Source organism: Eucyclogobius newberryi, unplaced genomic scaffold (assembly GCF_026437365.1).
Source record: "Eucyclogobius newberryi isolate DKJ021-1_F unplaced genomic scaffold, fEucNew1.0.hap1 SCAF_50, whole genome shotgun sequence".
NCBI classification, from domain to species: Eukaryota; Metazoa; Chordata; class Actinopteri; order Gobiiformes; family Gobiidae; genus Eucyclogobius; species Eucyclogobius newberryi.
The window spans coordinates 2,136-18,007 of record NW_027316168.1 but is presented as its reverse complement, the minus strand read 5'-3'; the positions used below and the strand labels follow the sequence as shown (position 1 = coordinate 18,007).

Sequence of the window (15,872 nt, the reverse complement as noted above, 5' to 3'; positions counted from 1 at the left end):
TCAAGAACTTTAACCCTTTAAGCGCCAAAGTCGCAGAAATGCAACTTTACCGTACAAGGAAATTAATGAAATAATAGTAGAAAATGAATCACTTCAGTCATTGGTCGGTTCGGTGCAACTTCCCTTTATTAGCCAGGTATGATCCAGGGCAGATCCGGTAAGGAAAAAAATGGCTGGAGGAAGTACACGTGGCATGCAATTTACAGCAGATTCTGACTCTGAAGGGTATTATCTCCCCGAGAGTGACGATGGATTTCCAAGTGGAGATGAAGGGACTTCGAAACAACGGACAGGTGCAAAGGACAGACGGAGGCGAGGAACCAGTGGAACCAGTGGCTGCAGTAAAACTTGCCCGGTGGATGAGAGCTGGGACATGCTGAGAGAGGTCGAGGTATTTGAGGCATGGATCAAACCTTTTGAAGACCCAGTTGGCTACACAGGAGAGATGGATCTGACGGATGCTAATCCATTTGATATTCTGTCACTCTTTCTGACCGATCAGTTTTGGACTTTCATTACTGATGAGACAAATAGATATGCACATCAGTGTATGGCACCTATGATTCTGAAGCCACATTCAAGATTTCTTGAGTGGTATGATGTATCAGTCACCGAAATGAAAGCTTTCTTCGCTTTGCATCTCTCCATGGGCCTTGTTGAGAAACCTGAAATCGAGGATTACTGGGGAACATTTTGGCTTACACAAACGCCTGGATTTGGAAATGTAATGTCAAGAAACAGATTTGAAATCATTCTTTCGTTCTTTCATTTTGTCAACAATAATGATTATGTGAGAACAGGCGAGCCCGGGCACGATAAACTGTTCAAAGTCCGCCCAATAATAGATTTGATTATTCCCAAATTTGCAGCAGTTTACAGTCCAATCAAGGAGCTTTCTTTAGATGAAATGACAATAGCTTTCAAGGGGAGATCTTCACTAAAATGTTACTCTCCGAATAAACCTGACAAATATGGCTATAGAGTGTATGCCCTGAGTGAAAGCTGTTCAGGGTATGTTTTGCGCTGGTCAATGCACACTGGACAGTACAAAAATAATGCAAGCAACATCAGTGCAACACACGCAGTTGTCCGTGAGTTGGTTTCTCCCTTTACGGGCAAAGGACACGAGATTTACATGGACAGTTACTATACCTCGCCTGTAATTGCAAATGAATTAGCAGATTTGGAAACTGGACTGTGTGGGACGGTAAGGATTACCAGGTTGGGGATGCCAAAATGCCTTGGTAAAAGTGTCTTACAGCTGAAAAAAGGAGATGACCCAGTTTTTTGCAGAAAGGGAAAACTCCTGGCTTGTGCTTGGCACGATACTAAACGTCTCACCATGTTGTCCACAGTCCATGGAAATGATTGTGTTCAGAGGAGGATCCGATCCAAGACAGATGACACTGGCTTCCGTGACATCAAAAGACCTGTATGTGTCGACCAGTACAACGCCTACATGGGTGGAGTGGACACTGCTGACCAGAGGATGAAGACATACCTCTTTCCACACAGGTCCCGGAAATGGTATCATCGCATATTCAATGCCATTATAAGCATAAGTATTGTCAACTCACACATCATATACACCAAATCCACTCCAGGCCCACACAAACCTTTAAAGGTTTACATTCAGAACATTATTGATGCATTACTGGCTGATCACTCCAAAAAACAAGAAAGGCGCTCAAGACCGGAGGGTGAAATGCCACAGAGACTCACAGAGCGTCATTGGCTTTGTCAAGCAGAGGGACGTCCAGACTGCGCCGTGTGCTCTGACCGCTCTCGTACCAAAGGCAGGCGGCAAACAAAGTACAGGTGCCGTCAGTGTGGCGTTGGCCTCTGTGCGGTTCCATGCAACGAGAGATACCATATGCTAAAAAACTTTAAATGCTGTCATTTGGATATGTAAAAGTGCAGGGTACCTTGACCCTGGATGGACATCTTTTCTGTGATGGCTCTCTCCTTTCTTCACTGCTTTCTCCACAACCTGCCTGGCACCAATGATGGATGTATAAGTTGGAAAAATAAAAAAAATGAAAAAAATACATAATAAATACCGTGTTTGTCATCATTTGGTCAGAACTTGTAATCAGGGCCCGAGTTTGAAGATGTGAGCAAAAGGGGTGAAAATGGGTTAAAATGTGAAAAAACACCAAAATGAGCAAAATGAAATAATCCCCCATCATCAGTGCACAGTTTGCCCCCAGAAAAGCACTCCCCTGGTGCCTGGAGGTGATCTGACCACCAGAATATAGTACCATATACCCCTGCTGGTCTTAGAAAAAAAACCGAGCTTCCAGCCAATAGTACACTATACCCGAGGGACTCTGTCGTTTTTCGGCAATAGTACACTATACCCGAGGGACTCTGTCGTTTTTCGGCAATAGTACACTATACCCGAGGGACTCTGTCGTTTTTCGGCAATAGTACACTATACCCGAGGGACTCTGTCGTTTTTCGGCAATAGTACACTATACCCGAGGGACTCTGTCGTTTTTCGGCAATAGTACACTATACCCGAGGGACTCTGTCGTTTTTCCGGGCCGTAGTATGAAGTTGTGAGCAAAAGGGGTGAAAATGGGTTAAAATGTGAAAAAACACCAAAATGAGCAAAATTAAATAATCCCCCATCATCAGTGCACTGTTTGCCCCCAGAAAAGCACTCCCCTGGGGCCTGGAGGTGATCTGACCATCAGAGTATAGCACCATATGCCCCTGAGGGACTTAGAGTAAAAACCGAAATAGTACACTATACCTGAAAAGACTCTGTCATTTTTCGGCAATAGTACACTATATACCGTTGGACTTAGTCGTTTTTTGGGCTCGTGGGAATAAGCGTTCAGCTCAAAATTCCCGGGCTAAATCACGCTGCTCCCGAGAAATTCTTACGCTGCTCTCACGCGGAATGTGCAAAATGGTAATGCTGGGAGGGAGGGGCGGGCGGTTTTTGAGAATGACGTTTTTCGCAATCGAAACAGGTACATTTCCTGGTTGTGCGGATACCGGGCAAGGAGCTCGTTTGACGGGCACACGAGAACCGCGATCGATGGGCCCCGTTCTGGTTTTATCCAGCTTCCAAGGCTCCTTCACAGCCGTAATGTCAAGTCATGGTTCGGAGGTGCGGAGGTGAGCGTCGGATCACGGAGCCTCTGAATGGAGCCCCGCGCTCCGCGCTCCACCGGGCTCTAAGCGCCGCTCAGACCCGGCATGAGAGGGTCTATTTTCGGCTTGATTTTACCAGACTCCCGGGCACTTCCAGAAGCTTCCAGTTTGCTCTGATTGCTCGGGGCAGAGCACGGTGTCACGCTGACCACGGGCTGTACGCGGAGGTGAGAGCTGGTTGTAAGGCGGATCACGGAGCCTCTGAATGGAGCCCCGCGCTCCGCGCTCCTCCGGGCTCTAAGCGCCGCTCAGACCCGGCATGAGAGGGTCTATTTTCGGCTTGATTTTACCAGACTCCCGGGCACTTCCAGAAGCTTCCTGTTTGCTCTGATTGCTCGGGGCAGAGCACGGTGTCACGCTGACCACGGGCTGTACGCGGAGGTGACCCGCTCCGTGATCTTAGCGCCGCCCAGACCCAGGGCCATCCACCCCGCATACGGCCAGACTTTGCCCGGCCAGGGAGCACCTTCTGCGGGTCGGAGGCTCCGGGTCGGAGCCCCTGGAGCCTGGAGCCCTCACCGGGCCCCGAACTCGGCTGCCGGAGGCAGTGCAGTGCCTCATGGATAAAAGGCACCCAGCCGTCCAACTCGCGTGAGGCGGAGCAGGGATCATCCGTGAATCAACCATGAAAATGGTACAAATCATGGTTCTATGTATACCAGACAAGGAGCTTGGTCTATTGGCACTCAAGACCCGCCATCGTAGGGCCCCGTTCTGGTTTTATCCAGCTTCGAAGGCTCCTGCGCACTGCGGGTTTGTTTACATTTTGCGGCTGTGGTTTGCTCCGGCTAACCTCACGCCGGACACGTTGGAAGCGAGGCCGAGACAGAGGTCCCACCAGGCGCGGGGCTTCAGTCTGACTGGCTTCCCCCGCGCCTGGCCCCTTGTCTCCGGAGATGGGACCGTCACTCACCCCCGCACTGAAGGACGCGCGGCTTGAAGGATGATGGCTGCGCTTAGCCCCTGGCACAGGGGCTCTGCACCAGTCCCCTTCAGCCTCAACGCGTCCGGTGGAACAACAGTCCAGGCCCACTGTCACTCACCCCCGCACTGAAGGACGCGCGGCTTGGAGGATGATGGCTGCGCTTAGCCCCTGTTACAGGGGCTCTGCGCCAGTCTCCTTCAGCCTCAACGCGTCCGACGGAACCACAGTCCGAGCCCATTGTCACTCACCCCCGCGCAGCAGGAGGCGCGGCTTGAAGGATGATGGCTGCGCTTAGCCCCTGGGCCCAAGGGCTCTGCGCCAGTCCCCTTCAGCCTCAACGTGTCCGATGGCTCTGCGCGGGGCGGGGGGCAGGGCCGGCGCATATTTTTGGTCCGACTCCGGTCCCTTCCTCGTCTCTGAGTTTGTCAAATGCAGCTCCTGTCCAGGGCTCACTTTGCTATCAACTGGCTGGTCACCGCCATCGTAGGGCCCCGTTCTGGTTTCATCCAGCTTCGAAGGCTCCTGCGCACTGCGGGGTTGTTGGCATTTGTGGTCCTGATTTGCGCTGGCTCACCCTTACGCTGGACACAGCGCCAGATGATATATTTGGTCCGACTCCGGTCCCTTCCTCGTCTCTGAGTTTGTCAAATGCAGCGCCTGTCCAGGGCTCACTTTGCTATCAACTGGCTGGTCACCGCCATCGTAGGGCCCCGTTCTGGTTTCATCCAGCTTCGAAGGCTCCTGCGCACTGCGGGGTTGTTGGCATTTGTGGTCCTGATTTGCGCTGGCTCACCCTTACGCTGGACACAGCGCCAGATGATATATTTGGTCCGACTCCGGTCCCTTCCTCGTCTCTGAGTTTGTCAAATGCAGCTCCTGTCCAGGGCTCACTTTGCTATCAACTGGCTGGTCACCGCCATCGTAGGGCCCCGTTCTGGTTTCATCCAGCTTCGAAGGCTCCTGCGCACTGCGGGGTTGTTGGCATTTGTGGTCCTGATTTGCGCTGGCTCACCCTTACGCTGGACACAGCGCCAGATGATACATTTGGTCCGACTCCGGTCCCTTCCTCGTCTCTGAGTTTGTCAAATGCAGCTCCTGTCCAGGGCTCACTTTGCTATCAACTGGCTGGTCACCGCCATCGTAGGGCCCCGTTCTGGTTTCATCCAGCTTCGAAGGCTCCTGCGCACTGCGGGGTTGTTGGCATTTGTGGTCCAGAGCCCCGGCTCTAAATTAAACCTGTTACCCTAGTAGGCCGGCCTCCGGGTCCCCCTCTCTTCTTCGGTTATGGAGTACATTGGGCGCGGGGGCAGCCAGTGGAGGGCAAGGGCCCTGCCTCCAAGTGTGGTGTAGGGGACAGGGGAGCCAGGGCCTTGGGGTCCTGGTGCTTTTTATCTTTTAAAGTGGCTCAGAGTACCAAGGGCACGGACTTCCAGGGGGCTGCACCAAGGGTGTGTAGCTCGTGTTGGGGTGCTTAAGTGTGGGTACCCAGGGACGAAAGGTGGGCCGGGGCCGGCGCGAGCCTCTGTGGTGAGTGCTGGGCCGTTCCCTTGGTACTCCAGTCGGAGTACCAAGGGCACGGACTTCCATGGTATAGTACCAAGGGCACGGACCTCCAGGGGGCTGAAACAAGGGTGTGTAGCCCGTGTGGGGGTGCTTAAGTGTGGGTCCCCGGGTTCGAAGGGAGGGCCTGGTCCCCGGTGGTCATCCCCGGAGTCCCAGAGCCTGCAACCCGGGGAAGAGTGGCCCGTCCCCAGTCTGAGTTTGGGGGAATGCGGGGTGGCTCTGGAGGGGCTCCAGGGGTTCCAGGGGGTGCTCGGCGGAGGCCATGCCCAGCCAGAGTGGCCCTTCCCCGGGCAGAATCTGGGGAGAGTGGGGAGTGGCTCTGGAGGTGCTCCGGGGGCTCCAGGGGTTCCAGGGGGTGCTCAGTGGGGGCCATGCCCAGCCAGAGTTGCCCTTCCCCGGGGTGAGTCTGGAGGAGTGGGGGGTGGCTCTGGAGGTGCTCCGGGGGCTCCAGGGGGTGCTCAGTGGAGGCCATGCCCAGCCAGAGTGTCCCTTCCCCGGGCAGAGTCTGGAGGAGTGGGGGGTGGCTCTGGAGGTGCTCCGGGGGCTCCAGGGGGTGCTCGGCGGAGGCCATGCCCAGCCAGAGTGGCCCTTCCCCGGGCATAGTCTGGGGAGAGTGGGGGGTGGCTCTGGAGGTGCTCCGGGGGCTCCAGGGGGTGCTCAGTGGAGGCCATGCCCAGCCAGAGTGTCCCTTCCCCGGGCAGAGTCTGGAGGAGTGGGGGGTGGCTCTGGAGGTGCTCCGGGGGCTCCAGGGGTTCCAGGGGGTGCTCAGCGGAGGCCATGCCCAGCCAGAGTGGCCCTTCCCCGGGGTGAGTCTGGGGAGAGTGGGGGGTGGCTCTGGAGGTGCTCCGGGGGCTCCAGGGGGTGCTCAGCGGAGGCCATGCCCAGCCAGAGTGGCCCTTCCCCGGGCATAGTCTGGGGAGAGTGGGGGGTGGCTCTGGAGGTGCTCTGGGGGCTCCAGAGGGTGCTCAGTGGAGGCCATGCCCAGCCAGAGTGTCCCTTCCCCGGGCAGAGTCTGGAGGAGTGGGGGGTGGCTCTGGAGGTGCTCCGGGGGCTCCAGGGGGTGCTCGGCGGAGGCCATGCCCAGCCAGAGTGGCCCTTCCCCGGGCATAGTCTGGGGAGAGTGGGGGGTGGCTCTGGAGGTGCTCCGGGGGCTCCAGGGGGTGCTCAGTGGAGGCCATGCCCAGCCAGAGTGTCCCTTCCCCGGGCAGAGTCTGGAGGAGTGGGGGGTGGCTCTGGAGGTGCTCCGGGGGCTCCAGGGGTTCCAGGGGGTGCTCAGCGGAGGCCATGCTCAGCCAGAGTGGCCCTTCCCCGGGGTGAGTCTGGGGAGAGTGGGGGGTGGCTCTGGAGGTGCTCCGGGGGCTCCAGGGGGTGCTCAGCGGAGGCCATGCCCAGCCAGAGTGGCCCTTCCCCGGGCATAGTCTGGGGAGAGTGGGGGGTGGCTCTGGAGGTGCTCTGGGGGCTCCAGAGGGTGCTCAGTGGAGGCCATGCCCAGCCAGAGTGTCCCTTCCCCGGGCAGAGTCTGGAGGAGTGGGGGGTGGCTCTGGAGGTGCTCCGGGGGCTCCAGGGGGTGCTCGGCGGAGGCCATGCCCAGCCAGAGTGGCCCTTCCCCGGGCAAAGTCTGGGGAGAGTGGGGGGTGGCTCTGGAGGTGCTCCGGGGGCTCCAGGGGGTGCTCAGTGGAGGCCATGCCCAGCCAGAGTGTCCCTTCCCCGGGCAGAGTCTGGAGGAGTGGGGGGTGGCTCTGGAGGTGCTCCGGGGGCTCCAGGGGTTCCAGGGGGTGCTCAGCGGAGGCCATGCCCAGCCAGAGTGGCCCTTCCCCGGGGTGAGTCTGGGGAGAGTGGGGGGTGGCTCTGGAGGTGCTCCGGGGGCTCCAGGGGGTGCTCAGCGGAGGCCATGCCCAGCCAGAGTGGCCCTTCCCCGGGCATAGTCTGGGGAGAGTGGGGGGTGGCTCTGGAGGTGCTCTGGGGGCTCCAGAGGGTGCTCAGTGGAGGCCATGCCCAGCCAGAGTGTCCCTTCCCCGGGCAGAGTCTGGAGGAGTGGGGGGTGGCTCTGGAGGTGCTCCGGGGGCTCCAGGGGGTGCTCGGCGGAGGCCATGCCCAGCCAGAGTGGCCCTTCCCCGGGCATAGTCTGGGGAGAGTGGGGGGTGGCTCTGGAGGTGCTCCGGGGGCTCCAGGGGGTGCTCAGTGGAGGCCATGCCCAGCCAGAGTGTCCCTTCCCCGGGCAGAGTCTGGAGGAGTGGGGGGTGGCTCTGGAGGTGCTCCGGGGGCTCCAGGGGTTCCAGGGGGTGCTCAGTGGGGGCCATGCCCAGCCAGAGTGGCCCTTCCCCGGGCAAAGTCTGGTCGTGTGCGGGGTGGATGATCCCTGCTCCGCCTCACGCGAGTTCGAGACCGGCTGGGTGCCCTTTTATCCATGAGGCACTGCACTGCCTCCGGCAGCCGAGTTCGGGGCCCGGTGAGGGCTCCAGGCTCCAGGGGCTCCGACCCGGAGCCTCCGACCCGCAGAAGGTGCTCCCTGGCCGGGCAAAGTCTGGCCGTGTGCGGGGTGGATGATCCCTGCTCCGCCTCACGCGAGTTCGAGACCGGCTGGGTGCCCTTTTATCCATGAGGCACTGCACTGCCTCCAGCAGCCGAGTTCGGGGCCCGGTGAGGGCTCCAGGCTCCAGGGGCTCCGACCCGGAGCCTCCGACCCGCAGAAGGTGCTCCCTGGCCGGGCAAAGTCTGGCCGTGTGCGGGGTGGATGATCCCTGCTCCGCCTCACGCGAGTTCGAGACCGGCTGGGTGCCCTTTTATCCATGAGGCACTGCACTGCCTCCGGCAGCCGAGTTCGGGGCCCGGTGAGGGCTCCAGGCTCCAGGGGCTCCGACCCGGAGCCTCCGACCCGCAGAAGGTGCTCCCTGGCCGGGCAAAGTCTGGCCGTGTGCGGGGTGGATGATCCCTGCTCCGCCTCACGCGAGTTCGAGACCGGCTGGGTGCCCTTTTATCCATGAGGCACTGCACTTCCTCCGGCAGCCGAGTTCGGGGCCCGGTGAGGGCTCCAGGCTCCAGGGGCTCCGACCCGGAGCCTCCGACCCGCAGAAGGTGCTCCCTGGCCGGGCAAAGTCTGGCCGTGTGCGGGGTGGATGATCCCTGCTCCGCCTCACGCGAGTTCGAGACCGGCTGGGTGCCCTTTTATCCAAGAATCAACTGGAGTGTGGAGCTTCTACGGGCCTCCAGGGGCACTGCCGACCCAGAGCTGTGCCCCGGCTTCAGTTCTCTGTATCTCAGGAAGTTTTTTATTTATACATTTATTTCATCCATAATCTCTGGCGCCTAAAGGGTTAAAAGTAAAAAAGAGTGCTTAGAACGCACAGACTTGCGTGTGTATCGCTGCCGTTTAACCTGGGGCTCAATCGTCGGGTGGAAGCTGGTCCAGGGGCGACACCATGATCAGGAAGGTGGTTCACCCAGGGCGAGGCTCGTCCATTGCACAAACAGGATGTGCTGACCCCTGTGAATTCCCCAAATGTGGGAATCTCAACTGCATAATTTCTGGTAGTGGGGGACTGCGTTCGCGCTCTCCCCTCTTGTTTTTTGTCAGAGGAAAAAAAAAAAAACCCAAAGGGTCGTTTCCATGTACGCCGCTCGCGCTCCGGCCCCTCCGCCGGGCGCTTTGCGCGGGCGCCGCTTTGGACCGTTGACGGGAGGGTCAGCGTGGGGAGAGCTCACTGCTCCCCGAACCCATTGTGGGCATCGCTTCTCGGCCTTTTGGCTAAGATCAAGTGTAGTATCTGTTCTTATCAGTTTAACCCTTTAGGCGCCAGAGATTATGGATGAAATAAATGTATAAATAAAAAACTTCCTGAGATACAGAGAACTGAAGCCGGGGCACAGCTCTGGGTCGGCAGTGCCCCTGGAGGCCCGTAGAAGCTCCACACTCCAGTTGATTCTTGGATAAAAGGGCACCCAGCCGGTCTCGAACTCGCGTGAGGCGGAGCAGGGATCATCCACCCCGCACACGGCCAGACTTTGCCCGGCCAGGGAGCACCTTCTGCGGGTCGGAGGCTCCGGGTCGGAGCCCCTGGAGCCTGGAGCCCTCACCGGGCCCCGAACTCGGCTGCCGGAGGAAGTGCAGTGCCTCATGGATAAAAGGGCACCCAGCCGGTCTCGAACTCGCGTGAGGCGGAGCAGGGATCATCCACCCCGCACACGGCCAGACTTTGCCCGGCCAGGGAGCACCTTCTGCGGGTCGGAGGCTCCGGGTCGGAGCCCCTGGAGCCTGGAGCCCTCACCGGGCCCCGAACTCGGCTGCCGGAGGCAGTGCAGTGCCTCATGGATAAAAGGGCACCCAGCCGGTCTCGAACTCGCGTGAGGCGGAGCAGGGATCATCCACCCCGCACACGGCCAGACTTTGCCCGGCCAGGGAGCACCTTCTGCGGGTCGGAGGCTCCGGGTCGGAGCCCCTGGAGCCTGGAGCCCTCACCGGGCCCCGAACTCGGCTGCCGGAGGCAGTGCAGTGCCTCATGGATAAAAGGGCACCCAGCCGGTCTCGAACTCGCGTGAGGCGGAGCAGGGATCATCCACCCCGCACACGGCCAGACTTTGCCCGGCCAGGGAGCACCTTCTGCGGGTCGGAGGCTCCGGGTCGGAGCCCCTGGAGCCTGGAGCCCTCACCGGGCCCCGAACTCGGCTGCCGGAGGCAGTGCAGTGCCTCATGGATAAAAGGGCACCCAGCCGGTCTCGAACTCGCGTGAGGCGGAGCAGGGATCATCCACCCCGCACACGGCCAGACTTTGCCCGGCCAGGGAGCACCTTCTGCGGGTCGGAGGCTCCGGGTCGGAGACCCTGGAGCCTGGAGCCCTCACCGGGCCCCGAACTCGGCTGCCGGAGGAAGTGCAGTGCCTCATGGATAAAAGGGCACCCAGCCGGTCTCGAACTCGCGTGAGGCGGAGCAGGGATCATCCACCCGCACACGGCCAGACTTTGCCCGGCCAGGGAGCACCTTCTGCGGGTCGGAGGCTCCGGGTCGGAGCCCCTGGAGCCTGGAGCCCTCACCGGGCCCCGAACTCGGCTGCTGGAGGCAGTGCAGTGCCTCATGGATAAAAGGACACCCAGCCGGTCTCGAACTCGCGTGAGGCGGAGCAGGGATCATCCACCCCGCACACGGCCAGACTTTGCCCGGCCAGGGAGCACCTTCTGCGGGTCGGAGGCTCCGGGTCGGAGCCCCTGGAGCCTGGAGCCCTCACCGGGCCCCGAACTCGGCTGCCGGAGGCAGTGCAGTGCCTCATGGATAAAAGGGCACCCAGCCGGTCTCGAACTCGCGTGAGGCGGAGCAGGGATCATCCACCCCGCACACGACCAGACTTTGCCCGGGGAAGGGCCACTCTGGCTGGGCATGGCCCCCACTGAGCACCCCCTGGAACCCCTGGAGCCCCCGGAGCACCTCCAGAGCCACCCCCCACTCCTCCAGACTCTGCCCGGGGAAGGGACACTCTGGCTGGGCATGGCCTCCACTGAGCACCCTCTGGAGCCCCCAGAGCACCTCCAGAGCCACCCCCCACTCTCCCCAGACTATGCCCGGGGAAGGGCCACTCTGGCTGGGCATGGCCTCCGCTGAGCACCCCCTGGAGCCCCCGGAGCACCTCCAGAGCCACCCCCCACTCTCCCCAGACTCACCCCGGGGAAGGGCCACTCTGGCTGGGCATGGCCTCCGCTGAGCACCCCCTGGAACCCCTGGAGCCCCCGGAGCACCTCCAGAGCCACCCCCCACTCCTCCAGACTCTGCCCGGGGAAGGGACACTCTGGCTGGGCATGGCCTCCACTGAGCACCCCCTGGAGCCCCCGGAGCACCTCCAGAGCCACCCCCCACTCTCCCCAGACTATACCCGGGGAAGGGCCACTCTGGCTGGGCATGGCCTCCGCCGAGCACCCCCTGGAGCCCCCGGAGCACCTCCAGAGCCACCCCCCACTCCTCCAGACTCTGCCCGGGGAAGGGACACTCTGGCTGGGCATGGCCTCCGCCGAGCACCCCCTGGAGCCCCCGGAGCACCTCCAGAGCCACCCCCCACTCCTCCAGACTCTGCCCGGGGAAGGGACACTCTGGCTGGGCATGGCCTCCACTGAGCACCCCCTGGAGCCCCCGGAGCACCTCCAGAGCCACCCCCCACTCTCCCCAGACTATGCCCGGGGAAGGGCCACTCTGGCTGGGCATGGCCTCCGCCGAGCACCCCCTGGAGCCCCCGGAGCACCTCCAGAGCCACCCCCCACTCTCCCCAGATTCTGCCCGGGGAAGGGCCACTCTGGCTGGGCATGGCCTCCGCCGAGCACCCCCTGGAACCCCTGGAGCCCCTCCAGAGCCACCCCCCACTCCTCCAGACTCACCCCGGGGAAGGGCAACTCTGGCTGGGCATGGCCCCCACTGAGCACCCCCTGGAACCCCTGGAGCCCCCGGAGCACCTCCAGAGCCACTCCCCACTCTCCCCAGATTCTGCCCGGGGAAGGGCCACTCTAGCTGGGCATGGCCTCCGCCGAGCACCCCCTGGAACCCCTGGAGCCCCTCCAGAGCCACCCCGCATTCCCCCAAACTCAGTCTGGGGACGGGCCACTCTTCCCCGGGTTGCAGGCTCTGGGACTCCGGGGATGACCACCGGGGACCAGGCCCTCCCTTCGAACCCGGGGACCCACACTTAAGCACCCCCACACGGGCTACACACCCTTGTTTCAGCCCCCTGGAGGTCCGTGCCCTTGGTACTATACCATGGAAGTCCGTGCCCTTGGTACTCCGACTGGAGTACCAAGGGAACGGCCCAGCACTCACCACAGAGGCTCGCGCCGGCCCCGGCCCACCTTTCGTCCCTGGGTACCCACACTTAAGCACCCCAACACGAGCTACACACCCTTGGTGCAGCCCCCTGGAAGTCCGTGCCCTTGGTACTCTGAGCCACTTTAAAAGATAAAAAGCACCAGGACCCCAAGGCCCTGGCTCCCCTGTCCCCTACACCACACTTGGAGGCAGGGCCCTTGCCCTCCACTGGCTGCCCCCGCGCCCAATGTACTCCATAACCGAAGAAGAGAGGGGGACCCGGAGGCCGGCCTACTAGGGTAACAGGTTTAATTTAGAGCCGGGGCTCTGGACCACAAATGCCAACAACCCCGCAGTGCGCAGGAGCCTTCGAAGCTGGATGAAACCAGAACGGGGCCCTACGATGGCGGTGACCAGCCAGTTGATAGCAAAGTGAGCCCTGGACAGGAGCTGCATTTGACAAACTCAGAGACGAGGAAGGGACCGGAGTCGGACCAAATATATCATCTGGCGCTGTGTCCAGCGTGAGGGTGAGCCAGCGCAAATCAGGACCACAAATGCCAACAACCCCGCAGTGCGCAGGAGCCTTCGAAGCTGGATGAAACCAGAACGGGGCCCTACGATGGCGGTGACCAGCCAGTTGATAGCAAAGTGAGCCCTGGACAGGCGCTGCATTTGACAAACTCAGAGACGAGGAAGGGACCGGAGTCGGACCAAATATATCATCTGGCGCTGTGTCCAGCGTAAGGGTGAGCCAGCGCAAATCAGGACCACAAATGCCAACAACCCCGCAGTGCGCAGGAGCCTTCGAAGCTGGATGAAACCAGAACGGGGCCCTACGATGGCGGTGACCAGCCAGTTGATAGCAAAGTGAGCCCTGGACAGGAGCTGCATTTGACAAACTCAGAGACGAGGAAGGGACCGGAGTCGGACCAAATATATCATCTGGCGCTGTGTCCAGCGTAAGGGTGAGCCAGCGCAAATCAGGACCACAAATGCCAACAACCCCGCAGTGCGCAGGAGCCTTCGAAGCTGGATGAAACCAGAACGGGGCCCTACGATGGCGGTGACCAGCCAGTTGATAGCAAAGTGAGCCCTGGACAGGCGCTGCATTTGACAAACTCAGAGACGAGGAAGGGACCGGAGTCGGACCAAAAATATGCGCCGGCCCTGCCCCCCGCCCCGCGCAGAGCCATCGGACACGTTGAGGCTGAAGGGGACTGGCGCAGAGCCCTTGGGCCCAGGGGCTAAGCGCAGCCATCATCCTTCAAGCCGCGCCTCCTGCTGCGCGGGGGTGAGTGACAATGGGCTCGGACTGTGGTTCCGTCGGACGCGTTGAGGCTGAAGGAGACTGGCGCAGAGCCCCTGTAACAGGGGCTAAGCGCAGCCATCATCCTCCAAGCCGCGCGTCCTTCAGTGCGGGGGTGAGTGACAGTGGGCCTGGACTGTTGTTCCACCGGACGCGTTGAGGCTGAAGGGGACTGGTGCAGAGCCCCTGTGCCAGGGGCTAAGCGCAGCCATCATCCTCCAAGCCGCGCGTCCTTCTGCGCAGGGGTGAGTGACAGTGGACCCGGACTGTGTTCCCACCGGACGCGTTGAGGCTGAAGGGGACTGGCTCAGAGCCCCTGGCACAGGGGCTAAGCACAGCCATCATCCTTCAAGCCGCGCGTCCTTCAGTGCGGGGGTGAGTGACAGAGGGCCTGGACTGTTGTTCCACCGGACGCGTTGAGGCTGAAGGGGACTGGTGCAGAGCCCCTGTGCCAGGGGCTAAGCGCAGCCATCATCCTCCAAGCCGCGCGTCCTTCTGCGCAGGGGTGAGTGACAATGGACCCGGACTGTGTTCCCACCGGACGCGTTGAGGCTGAAGGGGACTGGCTCAGAGCCCCTGGCACAGGGGCTAAGCGCAGCCATCATCCTTCAAGCCGCGCGTCCTTCAGTGCGGGGGTGAGTGACGGTCCCATCTCCGGAGACAAGGGGCCAGGCGCGGGGGAAGCCAGTCAGACTGAAGCCCCGCGCCTGGTGGGACCTCTGTCTCGGCCTCGCTTCCAACGTGTCCGGCGTGAGGTTAGCCGGAGCAAACCACAGCCGCAAAATGTAAACAAACCCGCAGTGCGCAGGAGCCTTCGAAGCTGGATAAAACCAGAACGGGGCCCTACGATGGCGGGTCTTGAGTGCCAATAGACCAAGCTCCTTGTCTGGTATACATAGAACCATGATTTGTACCATTTTCATGGTTGATTCACGGATGATCCCTGCTCCGCCTCACGCGAGTTGGACGGCTGGGTGCCTTTTATCCATGAGGCACTGCACTGCCTCCGGCAGCCGAGTTCGGGGCCCGGTGAGGGCTCCAGGCTCCAGGGGCTCCGACCCGGAGCCTCCGACCCGCAGAAGGTGCTCCCTGGCCGGGCAAAGTCTGGCCGTATGCGGGGTGGATGGCCCTGGGTCTGGGCGGCGCTAAGATCACGGAGCGGGTCACCTCCGCGTACAGCCCGTGGTCAGCGTGACACCGTGCTCTGCCCCGAGCAATCAGAGCAAACAGGAAGCTTCTGGAAGTGCCCGGGAGTCTGGTAAAATCAAGCCGAAAATAGACCCTCTCATGCCGGGTCTGAGCGGCACTTAGAGCCCGGAGGAGCGCGGAGCGCGGGGCTCCATTCAGAGGCTCCGTGATCCGCCTTACAACCAGCTCTCACCTCCGCGTACAGCCCGTGGTCAGCGTGACACCGTGCTCTGCCCCGAGCAATCAGAGCAAACAGGAAGCTTCTGGAAGTGCCCGGGAGTCTGGTAAAATCAAGCCGAAAATAGACCCTCTCATGCCGGGTCTGAGCGTCGCTTAGAGCCCGGTGGAGCGCGGAGCGCGGGGCTCCATTCAGAGGCTCCGTGATCCGACGCTCACCTCCGCACCTCCGAACCATGACTTGACATTACGGCTGTGAAGGAGCCTTGGAAGCTGGATAAAACCAGAACGGGGCCCATCGATCGCGGTTCTCGTGTGTCCGTCAAACGAGCTCCTTGCCCGGTATCCGCACAACCAGGAAATGTACCTGTTTCGATTGCGAAAAACGTCATTCTCAAAAACCGCCCGCCCCTCCCTCCCAGCATTACCATTTTGCACATTCCGCGTGAGAGCAGCGTAAGAATTTCTCGGGAGCAGCGTGATTTAGCCCGGGAATTTTGAGCTGAACGCTTATTCCCACGAGCCCAAAAAACGACTAAGTCCAACGGTATATAGTGTACTATTGCCGAAAAACGACAGAGTCTTTTCAGGTATAGTGTACTATTTCGGTTTTTACTCTAAGTCCCTCAGGGGCATATGGTGCTATACTATGATGGTCAGATCACCTCCAGGCCCCAGGGGAGTGCTTTTCTGGGGGCAAACAGTGCACTGATGATGGGGGATTATTTCATTTTGCTCATTTTGGTGTTTTTTCACATTTTAACCCATTT

At 60.6% G+C, this 15,872-nt stretch overlaps 1 non-coding gene and 1 pseudogene across 1 annotated transcript; both read left to right on the top strand.

Annotated features, from left to right (window-relative positions):
• Positions 1-9,050: 9,050 nt before the first annotated feature.
• On the top strand, positions 9,051-9,213 carry LOC140383039 (U1 spliceosomal RNA). The gene has a single exon (XR_011932094.1). It is a non-coding gene; the product is annotated as a U1 spliceosomal RNA (small nuclear RNA).
• A 165-nt stretch (positions 9,214-9,378) lies between these two features.
• LOC140383041 (U2 spliceosomal RNA) lies at positions 9,379-9,490 on the top strand (annotated as a pseudogene).
• Positions 9,491-15,872: the final 6,382 nt, after the last annotated feature.